The 17,679-nt window shown below is 34.1% G+C and overlaps 1 protein-coding gene across 3 annotated transcripts in view; it reads left to right on the plus strand.

The window, feature by feature from the left end:
* The window catches only part of CRY1 (cryptochrome circadian regulator 1), a 94,300-nt gene that overhangs the window by 22,796 nt on the left and 53,825 nt on the right, over positions 1-17,679 (plus strand). Inside the window, exon 1 of one of the 3 annotated variants that reach the window (XM_086712442.1) lies at positions 16,696-16,718. The exons of the other annotated variants lie outside the window; for them this stretch is intronic. The gene's annotated coding sequence lies outside the window, so the exon portion shown is untranslated. Of the gene's footprint in view, positions 1-16,695; positions 16,719-17,679 lie in introns of those variants that run through there. 3 annotated transcript variants of the gene reach the window in all.

A 17,679-nucleotide genomic window follows, 5' to 3' on the forward strand; every position in this document is an offset into this window, starting at 1 on the left:
TCCTTTGGATGAATTCCTAGTAATGCTATTGCTGGGTCATAGGGTAATTCTATTTTTAATTTTTTGAGGAACCTCCACACTGTTTTCCAGAGTGGCTGCATCAGTTTGCATTCCCTAGGGTCAATAATTTAAAGGGCTAGATAGTAAATGTTGTGGGCTTTGTAGGCCACACATATAGTCTCTGTCTTAAATTCTTTTTTTTCTTTCTTTCTTTTTTTTTTTTTAATATAACTTTTTAAAAATATAATAGTTGTTCTTACCTTGTGGGCCATACAAAAACAGGCCATGACCAGATTTGTCCCCTGGGCTATAGTTTGCTGACTATTCTTTCTTGCATTGAATATTTTTTTTTTTTTTACCTGTGTATGATGCTAATGTTGCCATTCCTGCTTTTTCTTTGTTTTGATTTGTCTGCTATATCTTTGCTTTTATTTTTTTGTATGTTTCTTATAGACAGTATGTAGCTGAATATTTTTAACCTGTTTTGGATTTTTAATCTTCAGTAGCAAAATATCCACTCACATTTGGCAGATTCAGTTCCCTATTTTAGGAACATTTTCTTCTAACATATTTTTGAATATTTTTTCTGTTGCATTTGTTGTATTCACTACTTGGAGTTTACTAATTGTATTGGCTTTGACTTTCCTATCTTTTTATGGTTTCAGTCATTTCATTGTTTTTCTCTTAAATTGTGATCTACTTTTTATAGTCCCTACATGTCATAGTCATTTGGTTATACAGAGGTGGATTGGATTACATTTGGTTATACTGAGGTGGGTAGTTCTGCTCTTTTCTGAAAGTTTCTAATTATTCTTTAAGGGCCTTTTGGTTTTTATTTTTCTTAGCTCTATAATCTTTTTATCTCATTCTGTTATTTTATCATTTTTGTCTTCAAGCACTTAATTGATTTGATATTCTTTTTAAGTTTATCTGAAGCTACAGGTCTTTTTGGCAGATTTTTCTACCTTGTGTTCTGCTTTCTTCTACACTGGATTGTTTTTTTGCTGGCTGTGAAATTTTTGTCTTTTATTTGCATTAACATCACCATGGTATTTCTTTTCATCTTATTCATGGGGAACTGTATTTTACTTCTTAAAAAATTAACATATAGTAAAATTAACTCTTTTTGGTATACAGCTCTGTGAATTTTGATGAATGCACAGAGCATTGCAACCACCACCAAAAGCAAGATACAGAATGGTTCCATCATTCCAGAAAAATTTCCTCATACTATTCCTTCGTATTTAAATTCTCCCCCATCCTTAGCCCCCTGGCAATCTCTGATCTATTTTGTATTTTCCTGAATGTCAAAGTTTGTTGCCTTTTGAATTTGGTGTCTTTTACTTAAGAAAATGCAGTTGGTATTCATCCATGTTGTAGGAAGCAATAGTTCATTTCATTGCTGAATAATATTATATTGTATGGATATACTACAGTTTGTTTATTCATTTCCCAGTTCAAGGAATATTTGGATTTGTTTCCAGGTTTTGGCAATTACAAATAAAGCACTGTGCAAAAAAGAGTTAACATAGCATGCCTGAGATTACTACTCTTAGAAAGGCCTGTTTGCAAGGTTGGCTTGTAGCTGTTGTCTGGAACTTGGATTTCAAGAGTATTCCCACCATTCTCTAACAATAAGGATGGTTTATATGTCTAAACTGTTCATGCTAAGCACCTTCTTTCCTTCTGGAAGTATGGAGTTTTGGTACATGATAAGCTAAGGTAAGTGTGTGACCAGCCCCCAATAAATCTTGTATCCTAGGCTTAGGTGAGTTTTCCTGGTAGATAGTACTTCGCATGTGCTGCTGGAAGGATTAAACACATCCTGCTGGGAGAGGACTCATGGAAGCTTACATCAGGCTTACATCAGGCTTACCCCAGGCTTCCAACTTTACCCCATATGCCTTTTTCCTTTGCTGATTTTGTTTTGTATTGTTTCTTTGTGATAAATGTTAGCTGTAAGTATGATGATATGCTGAGTCCTGTGAGTTCCTCAAGTGAATCACTGAACCTGGGTGTTGTCTTGGGGGTCTCCAACACAAACACTATAAACGTTCACATATAGGTTTTTGTGTGAACATGGCTTTTCATTTTACTTGTGCAAATATCTAGGAGTGAGATTATTGGGTCTTAGGTAAGAATATGTTTTAACTTTATTAAAAACTGACAAAGTGTTTTCCAAAGTGGCTATACCATTTTTCAGTCCACTGGCAACATAAGAGAGTCTAAGTTGCTCCTCATCCTTGTCAGCATTTAGTAGTGTCAAGTTTTGTTTTGTATTTTTCCATTCTAGTAAGTATGTATTGGCATCTCATTGTAGTTTTAGTTTGCATTTTTAAAAAATTTTTATTTAATCTCCAGTTAGTTAACACAGTGTAATATTAGTTTTAGGTGTAAATATAGTGATTCAGTACATCCATACAACACCTGGTGCTCATCACAATAAGTGCACTCCTTAATCCCCATCACCTATGTAACCCATCTTCCCACCCACTTCCCTGCTGGTAATTATCAGTTTGTTCTTTATAGGTAAGAGTCTGTTTCTTGGTTTACCTCTCCCTCCCACCTTTGCTTTGCTTATTTGTTTTGTTTCTTTTTTTAAATCTTTTTTAAGGTTTATTTATTTATTTTGAGAGAGAGAGAGCATCTGCCCACCCGAGTGGGGGCGGGGCAGAGAGGAAGAGAGAGAGAATACCAAGCAGGCATGGTGTTTGAACTCACGAACCATGAGATCATAACCTGAGCCCAAACCAAGAGTCTGACGCTTGCCAACTGAGACACCTAGGTGCCCCTGTTTAGTTTCTTAAATTGCATATATGAATGAAATCATATGGTATTTGTCTTTCTCTTAATTGACTTATTTCACTTAGCGTAATACTAACTCTATCCATGTCGTTGCAAATGGCAAGATATCATTCTTTTTTATAGCTAATATCCCTGTGTGTGTGTGTGTGTGTGTGTGTGTGTGTGTGTGTGTGTGTTTATTCCTTAGTCATTCATCAGCCTGTGGATACTTGAGCTGTTTCCATAATTTGGCTATTGTGGATAATGCCACTATAAACACTGGGGTGCATGTCTCCTTTTGAATGAGTATTTTTGTATTCTTTCTTTGATTTGTTTTAACTTTTGTATAAGGTATATGGTATGTATCAAGGCTCATTTTGTTGCATATGGATTTCAAGTGATTTCAGCACCATTTGTTGAAAAGATTATCCTTTCTCCATTGAATTGCTTTTACATCTTTGTTAAAAGTCAGTGTGTATATGTGTACTCATAAATGTCAATTTATTTGTGGTCTCTCTTTTCTGTTCCATTGGTTTATGTAAATGTCCTTTCACCAACGGCATTCTGTCTTGAAATCAGGTAGGGTGAGTCCTCCAAATTTGTTCTTTTTAAAAATTGTCTGTTGTTCCTTTGTCTTTTCATGTAAATTTTATAATTTGTCAATATTTATAAAAAATCCTTCTGAGATTTTGATTGAAATTGCACTAAATCTATAGCTCAGTTTGAAAGAATTGACATCTTAACAATATTGAGTCTTCCAATCCATGAACATAGTCTATCTCTCCATCTATTTAGGTCTTAGATTTTTTAAATCTGACTTATAGTTTCGGCATGCAGAGCCTAGGAATTGTTTTGAAGCCTTCTGTTTTGATATAACTCTTATCTATCTGAGACCTTTAAAATTTTTCCCTAGAAACTACACTTTGAGTTAAACCATTGCATTTAATCTGCTTCTTTTTACTTGAGGGCATTGGCATGTGTGTGTATGTGTGTGTGTGTTTTGCTTAAAGGATAGCTCCAATAAACTATGGATTTTGCTATAGATTAGAGCTGAGCTCTGCAGTGTGTTAACTTTTGTTAAAGTTCTGTGGTAGGGTTCTTTCCATGTTGATTGAGAATTACCCTCTTCTTATGGGGGCATATTTTCAGGTTTTTAATTGTGAAGCTGCTTCAGCATGGGGCCTTGGAGCTATATTTTCAAAATGAAAGTCTCATGGCTGTTTGAGTCTTTAAAAAAAATAGTCACCTGTATTTCCCCAGCTATTTGTATCTCCTTAGGCAAAAGGATTTTGCCCTATTATTGGTTAGTAAAAATGGGAATAGTGAATTAGGGAGAAAGCTTCACCCTGGGATTTTTGTGTACCTTTGTGTACCTCAGGATCTTAATTATTTTCTGTTTTATTTTCATTTCTTGCTAAAACTTTGTTGATGGAAGTAAACAGCTCTATCTAGTTATAGTTAGGACCACTGAGTTTTTCCTTTTGTCTTTTCCCTAGCCTGGAGGGACCAAAATGTCAGGCTCTGATAATTCCTCCCTTTTCTACAGAATTCCTGCAATCCTGCAGTTGATTTATATGGGTTTCTAGTTTCAGTAGTTGTGTGCATTTCTTTACAATACTGATGTCAATAAAATGTTATTTCCATGACTGCTAGTGGCTTACTTATTAAGAGGTGTGCCTTAATGACATGTTATAGTTTCTTGAATAGGGCCAAAATTATCATTTTTAATGTTGAGGATATATAACAGGATTTCCAAAGATTGAACTGTATAGTACAGATGGCTTTATAGTAAAGTTTGACTCTTTTCCAGCACTGGCTGATTTTGTTTACTTGTTTAGAGTAAGAAATTAATGACATAGTAGTACATACATTAGCAAAAAATGTATATGTTTGTATAGCAGTAGAATTTAAAGAAAGTCCAAAGGCAAAAAAAAAAAAGGATTAGGAATTCCATGTGTCATTGTTTCCCTGATTGAAGCATTCGGCTCCCAGCTTTTTTTTGGGGGGGGGGGGGGATCATTGAATTAGTTTCTGAACGCTTAAAGAAGTTACACATCACTAAGTAAGATAAAGAGATCTTGATAAAATATTATAAGCAATAGCCTCCATCATAGTGGTAGGAAACTGTTACTGTTATTATTAATTGGAGTTTTAAAATATTCTAATAAATTTTGTTTACCTGAAATTAGTGGCCCATATATATATATATGCTGAATAGTCATTAAAGCCATGGATGCAGATAATTTAATAAACACTGATAAAAAGTAAAAAAAAAAAATCTTGATTTATATTCAGACAGACCTGGGTTCAGCTCCTGACTTCATTTATGTTAAAAATCTTTGTGACCTGGGTAGGGTATTTAATCCTCTTTCAGGATTAAATTGGTAAAGGGAAATAACCCTACGTCTGGGAAATTATGCTCAGTAAAAAGAAGTATTATTTATTTAAATATTATAAATGTATGTAATATTAGTAATGCTTTGTTCTTGTATGTTACATGTAATAAAAAAGGATGAGGTCTAGACCTAGTAACTCTGATCCTGATTAAACTTGATTTCAGATACCAAAATACTTATAACACAGTATTTATTAAATACTATTTTATTTTTAGACCAAGCCTGCATAAACTGACAGATCCTCTGACATCTCGTAATAAGCTTATAGTTAATAAAGCCTCCAGGTCTTTTAATCTGACTTGCTGCCAGGCTCTGTTTACTTGCTGAGGGTATTTCTGAACCTAAATGTAGGCCCTTACCTCTGTAGATTCATCTTGTTTTCAATTCAGTGTTCATTTATTTGGTATAATTATGAATTCCATCATTGTGAAATCATTGTTCCTGTTTCTGTCAGACATATCATCTACTTATTTGATACCACATATTTTATGTCAGTATCTAAATTAGAGAAATAAAAATTTGGGGGCTATAGGTTACTTTGGAAGTCATCTAATCCATTTTTTCAAACCACAGTTCATGCCCCATTTTTGGTAATGAAATCAATTTTTTGAGTTATAATCTACATTAAAAATAATGACATAGAATAGGAAATATCAGGGGGCATTGTGTTATAAGGGTGTTATTTTATGAAACTTTTGTTTTAGTTACACACACCAACACATATATGATTAGTTGTTCTCGATCATATTTCTTATTATGGATCACTGTTAAGAAGTTTGAAAGTCACTGATTTAGTCTACTTATTGGATAGAAGAAAAGGTTCAGTGAGAATAAACCACTTCCCTCCAAACATGTCTATGCTAATAGTGTCCTAACATAAAACATGATTATTACATTTAAAATCCTACTAGTTTTTTTGTATAATTTAAAATAATGATGAAATTGTCAGGAGATAAAGGAGTACAGACAAAAAAGCCTCATGGTGTTTCATGTTAGAGTCCATACTTCAGGTTAATGTTAACTCATTCAACAGTACTCTGTAGAAAAAAATTCATACAGTTTAAAATCTTATCAATTCAGAGTTTTCAGTCTTGTGGGAAAAAAGCATCATTAACTTTGTCATGTATCTATCAGACTAATAATCCTGCCAGAGAGTGAAGAGGGTATCTTGACATGAATTTATCAATGATTGTGTTTTTGTTTTTAGAACAAGCTTTGTTTTCTAGATGCTTCTAACCCTTTCTGTTAATTTCCAGGGTCGAATAATCAAACTTCCTATCTTGTAATTTTGGAATCTTCCCTACATATACATAGCTTTAAAAAAATCAAGCTTGGGGCATCTGGGTGGCTCAGTCAATGGAGCGTGCGACTCTTGATCTCAGGGTTGTGGCTTCAAGCTCCATGTTGGGTGTAGAGATTAATTGAAAATAAAATCTTTTAAAAATATATAGAAGATGTGAATATATATATATATGTGTGTGTATATATGTGTATGTATATCACATACATATACACACATACATTCATATAGTGGAATACTGCTCGGTAATTAAAAAGAATGAAATCTTGCCATTTGCAACAATGTGGCTAGAACTAGAGTGTATTATGCTAAGCGAAACAAGTCAGTCAGAGAAAGACAAATTATGATCTCACTCATATGTGGAATTTAAGAAACACAACAGATGAGGGGCTCAGTCGGTTAAGCATCTGATTTCCACTCCGGTCATGATCTCACAGTTCGTAAGTTTGAGCCCTGCTTTGGGCTCTGCACTGAAAGCTCAGAGCCTGGAGCCTGCTTCCGTTTCTGTGTTTCCCTCTCTCTCTGCCCCCCCACCTCTCATGCTCAGTCTCTCTCTCTCAAAAATAAGTAAACAAACAAACAAACAAAAAAAGAAATACAAAAGATGAACATAGGGGAAGGGAAGAAAAAATAAGATAAAAACAGAGAGGGAGGCAAACCGTAAGAGACCCTTAAACACATGGAACAACTGAAGATTTGCTGCTGGAGTGGAGGTAGGTGGGGGGATGGACTAAGTGGGTGATGGGCATTAAAGAGGGCACTTGCTGGGATAAGCACTTGGTGCTGTATGTAAGTGATGAATCACTGGGTTCTACTCCTGAAACCAGTATTCCACTTTAACTAACTTGAATTTAAATACATAAATTTAAAACTCACTCAACCTGAGTATAGACTTGAGCTCTCATTAATTTTCTTGCCATGAGCATGATTTTCTAGAAAGGATTGTGTTGTCCTCATTAGTGAGCGTGTGTGTTTTTAATTTTAGCTTTAACATTCTTTGTAAACATAACTTTTTGTAAGTCTTTCTAGTTGGCATTTACCAATTATTGTTTACACTTACTATGTGACAGATACTTTGTAATTCTTTCTACTTGGCATTTTTTTTTTGTCTTTATATTATTTTTCAGTCTTGTCCAGTCAGTTCATATTTTTCAGTCTTGTCTACAAAAGCATCACTAAGTATTGTCCAGTAATTCTTACAATACATTATGGTGTTTATATAACTGTTTCCCCTGCTATATTGTAAATACTTGGAGAGCACCTAATCCAGTGATTCTAAATATGTATTTGAGTTGGATCACAAAACTCATACTCAGACATCAGTGGTTTGCACATTCCTGTGTTTTAAAGAGTTGGAAGTAGAACCCAGATCTTCTGATTATCAAATATGTATTCTTCTCCCTAAAATAGGAGTAACTTGGTATCCGTGTGGAAAAAAATAAATCTGGGACCTTACCTTGAACCGTAACACAAAAGTCAACTGTAGATGGATATGAAAGGTAAATCAATAATGCTTTTAAAGAATAAAATGTAGGAAAGAATCTCTACGAGATAGAGGAGGTGAAGATTTCTCAAACATTAAGATGCATGCTCTCACATGCACACACACATATTAACTGTAAGGGGAAATTTGATTAATTTCATTAAAATTAAGAACTTCTGTTAATCAAAAATGGCAATAGAAAAGTAAAAAGGCAAGCCAATATGAAGCCAGTAGGGGGAGATATTTGAAGAGCATATAACTGACAAGGGAATTGTATTAAGAATATATAAAGGACTAAAAGTCAGTAGGAAAACTACAGATAACTCTATAGAAAAATGGGCAGGAATTTGAATTGGCATTTCACAGAAGAGTGTATTCAAAAGACATGATTTGGATAGCCTAAAGACATGGTAAAAATTGCCCAGCCAAGTTATATGTTTGGAAAATATAAGTGAAAATCACAGTTGAAACACTATACCATCTTGATTGATTAGCTAAAATTAAAAGATCTGGCAGTACAAAGTATTGATGAAAATGTGGAACAGCTGGAACTTTAATACATTGCTATTAGAAGTGTGAACACTTAACACTTTGGGAAACTATCAGGCTTTTTGTTGAATGTTTACATTACCAATAACTCAGCCATTTCATTCCTAAGTATATACTCAATAGAAATTCATGAACATTTGTAGACAAGTGCACACTACATTTATAGCAACATTATTTGTACTAGCCCCAAACTGGAAACAACCCAAATGTCCATTAACAGTAAAATGGATAAATTATGGTATACACATATGTTGGAATACCATGAAAAAGGAACTAACTGCAGCTATACAAAATGACATGGATGAAACCTACAAATATGTTTAATGAAAGGTCAGAAACAAAAGGATATATATACCATATGATTACATGAACTAAAGTTCAAAACCAGGCAGAACTAATTTATGGAATTAGAAATGAGGAGAGTGGTTTTCTTTGTGATTTGGGAAGGGATGGGAGTGGGGAGTTTATCTATATTGTTGGTTATGTTCTGTTTCATGACATAAAAATGACTAATCACTTTTTAATATTGCTTTATAATATTTCTTGTGAAGTAACTTATGATTGGTATGGTTTATTGTATACTTGTTATATTTTAATTTTAAAAGCTTTTTAAAAGAGGTAGTATTGGGATAAATAATCCATTCAGTGAAGAAAGATTAGAAAGAAAGGGAAATTGTTTTTTTAAGAGTCAGGGTGAGCAGTGCCTGGGTGGCTCAGTTGGTTAAGCGGCTGACTCTTGATTTCGGGTTAAGTGATGATCTCACGGTTTGTGAGTTTGAGCCCCATGTCAGGCTCTGTGCTCCTAAGCACGGAGCCTGCTTAGGATTCTCTCTTTCCTTCTCTCCCTGCCCTTCCCTAACTTGTGCATGTACGTGTGTGTGTGCATTCTCTTGTTTTCTCAAAATAAAAAAACTTTTAAAAAAGTGTAAAAAACAAGAAAAATGGTTTCTGACTTCCTAAGAGTATTTTCATCTATGTGGTTAAATTTAATCAAATGCCATAAATGTAATACACTGCATGACATAAAAAAATGTTTTTTAATGTTTGTTTATATTTGCGAGAAAGAGAGAGACACAGAGTGTGAGCAGAGGAGGGACAGAGGAGGGGAGGGGCAGAGAGAGACAGGGACAGTCTGAGGCAGGCTCCAGGCTGCAGGCTGTCAGCACAAAGCCTGATATGGGGCTCGAACCCACGAACTACAAGATTATGACCTGAGCCGTAGTCGGACGCCCAACCCACTCAGCCACCCAGGCACCCCCTGCATGACTTTTAAAGTGATAAAAATAAAAGGTGAGAACTTTTTCAAATCTAATGTAAATCTATACCTTTTGCCTTCCTCCTGCATAGTATAAGGGACCTAGAACATTTAAATTTCATTATTCCCTTATATAATTAAACTTTAAAAAAATGTTTATTTATTTTGAGAGAGAGAGAGAGCAACAGAGGGAGCGGCAGAGAGAGAGGAGAGAGAGAATCCCAAGCAGGCTTCATGCTTTCAGCTGCAGACCCCTAGGCGAGTCTTGATCCACCAACCTGTGAGATGGTGACCTAAGCTGAAATCAAGAGTCCGACACTCAACCAACTGAACCACCCTATAATTAAACTTCTGTTCTATGTTTTAATTCTATCATTAAAAAAAAACAATTCCACTAGGCATTATTACAATATTGTTTTGTCAGGTTTGAGTTCATTTATATTCACCCATATAGTTGCTACTTTTATTTTCCCTTTGTTGTTCTTACATATTAGACAGTCATCTGGAATCATTTCACTTGGGCCTGAAAGGTATCATTTAGAATTTCCTTTAATGAGGTCTTTTAGAGTCAAACCCTTTTATCTTTTATCAAAATACATCTATGTATACTTGAAAAATATTTTCATGGATGTAGAATTTTAGATTCTGGGTTTTTTCCCCTAGCTTATTGAAAAATAGAATACTGTGTTCTAGTTTTATTGTTGCTATTGAGGACTATTATTGTTGCTTTGAAGGTAATTTGTCATCTACCCCTATCCTTAGGTGCTTTGAGGATTTTTCTCATTGTATTTGAAAAATTATTCTGGGGAATTTTCTGAGGCCCAGGATAAGGGTGCCTTTCTCTAGAAAGAATTTGTATTTCTCAGTGGCATTAGAGTCACTTAAACTTAAGGTTTGAACTTCAGGGACACTTTAAATTTATGGTTTGAAGTTTCTTGGACCACCCTGATGATTTTTATTTGGGCTGTAAATATGCGGTAGGGCTGGTCAGTGCTTACAACTTAATAGAGTCTTTTTTTTTCATTTGCTTATTTTTTCCAGTCCTTTTCTACTTGAATGCCAGGGTATCCTCTCCACAAGGCATGGTGTGGAAGGAGGATTTTATTTCAGGTTTATTCATTCCCAAAGGAAGTATGTAGCATTTTGAAATCTTGGCTTAATGTTTTGGGTGTCTTCTTTTAGAAGAATCTTTCGTTGATCCTGAGTTTTGACTTTTGTCCCCCTTGTGTCATGAGGTGATCAAAACTGCTGTTCAGATTCTTTGGGATTAGCAAATTCTTTCAGGGCAAAAGGTGATCATGTGTTCTACTTAGCTTTTGGTTTGGTAATTCCTTATTGTCTTGTCTCAACTCTTAGCTGCCTTAAGATGTTTTTAATATATTAACCAATATTTTTATTTGTTTTTATTGGGAACAAGCATATAAATAAGCTAGTGCATTTCTTGAAATTACAACCCACTTACCTTTTTTTCGTGATTTAAATGTAAGTAGCATCTGTATTTATTTTGCCCTTTTCATTCCTTATGTTGCTTACGTGTGTCTTCTCCCTTTTTGTTGTGATGAATTTAATCAGAGGTGAATTTTTTTCCTTTCCTTTTTTTTTTTAATGTTTTTTTTTTATTTTTGAGAGAGAGAGAGAGAGAGAGAGAGAGAGAGAGTGCACATGAGAGAGGGACAGAGGATCTGAAGCAGGCTTTGTGCTGGCAGCAGCAAACCCAATGCAGGGCTCGAACTCGTGAACTGTGAGATCATGACCTGAGCCAAAGTTGAACGCTCAACCAACTGAGCTGTCCAGGTGCCCCTGATTAATTTTTCTTAATTGAAATAGCTGACACATAATGTTATATTAGTTTCAGGTGTACAACAGTGATTTGACGAGTCTGTATATTATGCTGTGCTGACCACAAGTGTAGCCACCATCTGTTACCATATAACACTATTACAGTACCATTGACTATATTCCCTATGCTGCACCTTTTATCCCCATGACAGAGGTTGACTAATTTTTTTTAATATAATTTGTTGTCAAGTTAGCTAACATACAATGTATACAGTGTGCTATTGGTTTTGGGGGTAGATTCCCACTTACATACAACACCCAGTCCTCATCCCAACAAGTGCCCTCCTGAATGCCCATCACCCATTTTCTATTCTTCCCCACCCTGTCATCAACCCTGTTTGTTCTCTGGGTCTCTTATGGGTTTGCCTCCCTCTCTGTTTGAAACTGTTTTTTCCCCTTCCCTTCCCCATGGTCTTCAGTTAAGTTTCTCAAGATCCACAAATGAGTGAAAACATACTTGTCTTTTTCTGACTGACTTATTTCACTTAGCATAATAACCCTCCGGTTCTATCCATCTTGGTGCAAATGGCAGGATTTCATTAATTCTCATTGCCAAGTAGTATTCCATTGTATATATATATCACATCTTCTTTATCCATTCATCAGTTGATAGACATTTAGGCTTCTCCCATGATTTGGCTATTGTTAGATTAATTTTACCATCTTTTCAGAGAACTAACTTATGTGGTTATTGATCTTCTCTATTGTAGGTTTTCAATTTCATTAATATTTATTATTTTTATTCTTTTATCTTTTTCTTACTCTGACTTCTTGGGGAACATGCCTAGCCTTTTAATTTGTAGACTTTTTTCTCCTAATGTAAACATTTAGCTCTGTATATATACCTTTAATTGCTACTATAGTTGTAGCCCACAAGTCTCTTTAATGTATGTTCATTATCATTTAGTTCAAAATATTGTCTAAATATTATTATGGTTTGTTTCATTAGTTTTTGAGTTATTTAGAAGTATTTTTTAATTTATAATATTTATAACACATATTTCAAACGTAGAGAATTTGTCTATCTCTTTAGGGTTAATTTTTAGCTTAAATACATTAGTGTAAGAGAATATGCTCTGTATTGTTTAAATTTCTTAAAGTTTGTTTAGACTTTATTTTTTTATTTTTTACTTCTTATTTATTTTAATGCTTATTTATTTTGGAGAGAGAGAGAGAGAGCGAGCATGAGTAGGAGAAGGGCAGAGAGAGACAAACAAAATCTGAAGCAGGCTCCAGGCTCCGAGCTGTCATTACAGAGCTCAACCCAGGGCTCGAACTCGGGAATGGTGAGATCATGAACTAGCCTGAAGTCAGACGCTCAGCTGACTGAGCCACCCAGGCACCTCTGGACTTTTTTTAAAGTCCCAATATATGGTCAGTTTTTTAAAAATATGTATATTACTTTTCTCTCCTTGTCTATTATAATTATTAGATGGAGGGTTTTTTTTTTCTTTTCATTAGGTCATAATTGCTAATGTGTTGTCCATATCTTCTGTAATCATCTTTGGTCTGGTAGTTATCGCAAGTATTATCAAAAAATTGTTGAAATGTCCCCAATTTAATCATGAGTCTCTCTTTGACGTCCTGTCACTTTTTACTTTATACATAGGAAGTTATTAGATGAATGTTCTGGTAAATTGAGGCTTTTAGTTTTTATCATTATGAAATGTGATGGATATAGGTGTAAAATATATATATTGTTAGATAATTATTATATTTTCTTGGCAAATTGAAGTGTTCATCATTATGAACAGTGCCTTCTTTATACTATTTTTCCTTAAAGTCCATTATGTTTGTGTTAATACAGTAGTAGCAGCTTTTTTTGTATCCTTCTGTTTTCAGTTTAGAACCTTTGGTTTTAGATGTCTATGAAAAACAGCATATTTTAGGTTAATATGTCTGACAATTTTTGTTTTTATTTTATTTTATTATTAATTTAAAAACACTTTTTAATTTTTTTGAGTTTGTTTATTTTGAGAGAGGGGGGGAGGAGAAGGGGCAGAGAGAGAGAGAGAGAGAAAGAGAGAGAGAGAGAGAGAGAGAGAGAGAGAGTCCCAAGTAGGCTCCATGCTGTCAGCACAGAGCCCGATGTGAGGCTCAAACTGATGAACCATGAGATCATGACCTGAGCTAAAATAAAAAATCAGACACTTAATTGACTGAGCCACCCATGTGCCCCCAATTTTTATTTCTTAATTAAAGCTTATTTACATTTGTTGTAATTACCAAGGTATTTGGATTTATATCCACCATCTTATTTTGTGGGTTTTTTTCTGCCCGTTTTATCTTCCCTTCTTTAAAATGAATTGTTGTAACTTTTTTCCAATTCTTCCTAACAGCTTTAAATGATACGTAATTGTAACTATTCTTTTAGTATTTATCTGAGAAATTACTACAGGCACATTAATCAATACCTAAAGTTAATAACTATGCCCCTTTTTAAATAATACAAGGCCCTTAAAACACCATTTTAAAGTCCAGTTCGTTTCCTGACTTATACTAATTCTCTCTCTTTTTGCTTTTAAAAATATCCAAAATACATTATTCTTTGTTGTCTTATAAGGCTAGTGTTTATTTATCTACATATTTACCACCTTCTGTGTTCTTTATTCCTCCTAGCATCTCCAGTCTTTCACTTAGAATCACTTTCTTTTATCACTAATAATATCTTTTTGATCTTACATAGTGAAGGACTGCTAGTGGCACACTCAAGTTTTGTTTGTCTGAAAGTACTTTCTGTCCTCATTTACACTAGGTATAGAATTCTAGGTTGACAGTTATTTTCTTTCTGTGTATTAGAGATACAGTAGAGTCTGCCATTCCTGCTGTTATCTTATTGAGGTTATTATTATTTTTGTTGTTTAATTTTAAATCTTCTCTTTCTCTGATATGTTCTTCAGTTTTTCAATGATGGGTCTAGGTGTGAGTTTTTTCACATTTATTCTTCTTGATTTGTAAGCCTCTGTGAACCTGTGAATTAGTATCTTTTATCAGTTCTGAAAATTTCTCAGCTGTTACTTTTCAAATAGTTCTCTTATCTCATTCTCCTTTCAGAACTGTATTTGTACACTTGTTAGATGTTTTCACTGTATTCTTAATGTCTTGTTCATATTTCCCAGTCTATGTTTCTCTATTTCATTTTGTAAAATTTCTTTTTCATGTTTGAAAAAAGATTTTTTACTCCCATTTTTTACTCCCTAAACTTACTATTTTTGGTTCTTGCTTGTTTGCTTTTTTTTTTTTTAACTTCAAACATGTCAATTTAATTATATTGGCTCTGCTTTCTTTTTTTTTTTTTTAATTTTTTTTTTCAACGTTTATTTATTTTTGGGACAGAGAGAGACAGAGCATGAACGGGGAGGGGCAGAGAGAGAGGGAGACACAGAATCGGAAACAGGCTCCAGGCTCTGAGCCATCAGCCCAGAGCCCGACGCGGGGCTCGAACCCACGGACCGTGAGATCGTGACCTGGCTGAAGTTGGACGCTTAACCGACTGCGCCACCCAGGCGCCCCTAGCTCTGCTTTCAAGATGTATACAAGCTCAGACCATATCTCATACCTATATATTAATCATCTTGACCAAAGCTACCACAAAGAATGTTGCAGTAGTTTCCTTTTAGAATTCCCTGGTTCTTCCTTTCTTCCCTTTTAACCTGTTATGATTCTTTATAATCATAAGTAAGATTAATCCTCTCATTACATCTCAGGGTAAAAGGTGATGTCCATACAATACTTTATAAGATACTGTGTGTACTGGAACTTGATAACTTTTAAATTTAATTTCTTAGCACTTACCTTTCATTCTCTATGCTGTAGTCATACTGGTCTCTTGAGTATTCTTTTAAAGATATTATGCATATTTTTCAACTGGATTGTACATATGCTGTCCCCTCTGCACAGAATGTTTTTCTTCCAGCATGGCTTGCTCCCTCATTTTCCTTCAGGCCTTTACATTAGTGTTCCATTATCACTGAGCATTTACCCCTACAGTCTTATGTAAAATAGCAGTCTCTATTCCTTTATTTTCTAAAATCATTATTCCCTCTTTAATTGTGTTATTCAGCTATTACTGTCTGACTGATTTCTTTATTATCCTAGGAGGAGAGTTTGAATAAAATAGCCTGTTGAAGCACTGAAGTCCAGCATGAAATCAACTCAGTCATTGATTAATTAATGGTATTAGCCTGTATTTTAGAAGCCTGCCACAGGCAAAGGTTAATAATTCTGTAAAGGAAAATATCTGCAGTTTTTTTAATGCATAATGTTTGGCATGTGGTCAAAAATAACAAGGCATACTAAAATATAAGAAATGACTGAAATCAAGAAGAAATTAATTAGCAGCAGATGCGTAAGAAATCCAGATATTAATCATGTACTTTAAAACAATTATCATTAGTATTTTTAAGAAATTGGATAAAGGAGAATCTTGGAAAAGAGCTGTGCAAGTAGTCAAATAGAATATTAGAAATGAAAAAAATACAACAGCTGAAGTTGATAACTCAATGAATAGGTTGAACAGAGGATTATATGTAGCTGAGAAAAGAATTAGTGAAACTGGAAGATAGTTCAGAAGAAAATAACCACTCTGAAGCAGACACATTAGGTTGGAAAATATACAAGAGTGTGAGAGACATATGGGTAATGGCAAAGAGGTCTAACATATTTGTATTGAAATTCCAGGAGAAGAGGAAAGAAAATCATCCAAGAGTAGCAGATCAAATGTGAAGAATATTCTAAAAGAGATTGGTCAGGCAAAAGAAAAAGTGATCCTAGATAGAAATATAGAAAGATACAAAGAGTGATAGAAACTGTTAGGACGTGGATACTGAATGAATAAATGAATACCAGCTGTTCAAAGCAATATCTTTTGTATATGCGTATATGTTAAATGGAGTTACTATATTCTAAGGTCTTGCATCATTAGAGAATCAATAATAATGCTAATTTATATTGGACTTTTAAGAAATTAGGGATGCATATTTTGATTTCTAGGTAACCTCTAAAAGAAGTTATGACTAACAATCTAAGAATGGAGGAAAATGGCATAATAAAAAATAATTTAAAAGAAGGCAAGAAAGGAAGCATAGAACAAGTTGAACAAATATTAAGAAGGTAAATTTAAACTTATGTATGTCAGTAATTCTATTAATTGTAAACAGACCACATTTTCCAATTAACAAAGATTGTTTGAATTAGAAAATAAAACTAACTATGAGAGTGAGCTATGAAATTTCTGTTTTTGGAAGTCAAACCAGTATGATATTAGCAATTTCATGTGGTTCAACCTAAAATACACTGCTTATAAGAAATACACTTTAAATTTGGAGATTAAAATGGACTGAAGTTAAAAAAGCATGGTAAAAGATATGCCCTTGCATACACTAATAGAAAGCTGGTATGGTGTTACTAAGATCAGATAAAGTAGAATTTAAAGCAAGAAGCATTTTTATTAGAAATAAAGAGGGATATTTCATGGTTATTAAAATGGTCAGTCCTCTAGGAAGATATAACAGGTCTAAATTTTATGTGTAAAATGTACTGTCAAAATACAAAAAGCCAAAACTGATAAAACTAAAAAGAGAAATAAACTCATAATCTCAGAGGGAAATATAAATACAGTTCTTTTAGTAACTAATAGAACAAGCAGACCAAAAATCAGAAGTTGTAAAAGATTGGAACAAAACAAAAGATTAGAACTGTGTGATTAACAGCCTTGACTTAATTCACATGGAGCATTTTTTCCAACACCTACAGGATGCACATTCTTTTCAAGTGCACATTGTATCCTGGGTTATAAACCAAGTCTTGTATTTCAAAACATTGAAATAGCAGAGAATGTGTTTTTAATCACAATGAAATAAGGTAGGAATTAACAAAAACAAAAATAGAAAACCCCCAAGCGCTGATAATTAAGCAATATTCTTACAAATAATTTATGGGCCAAACAGGAAATTAGTGGAAATTTGAAAACATTTTGAACTAATGGCGTAGGACAATGGCAATGGCATGTTAAAATTTGTGGAATGCAGCTACAGTGGTGCTTAGATTGGCATTTATGACCCTAAAAGCATAT

The sequence above is a fragment of the Puma concolor genome, chromosome B4 (genome assembly GCF_028749965.1).
Source record: "Puma concolor isolate L17-30 chromosome B4, mPumCon1.1.hap2, whole genome shotgun sequence".
NCBI lineage: Eukaryota > Metazoa > Chordata > Mammalia > Carnivora > Felidae > Puma > Puma concolor.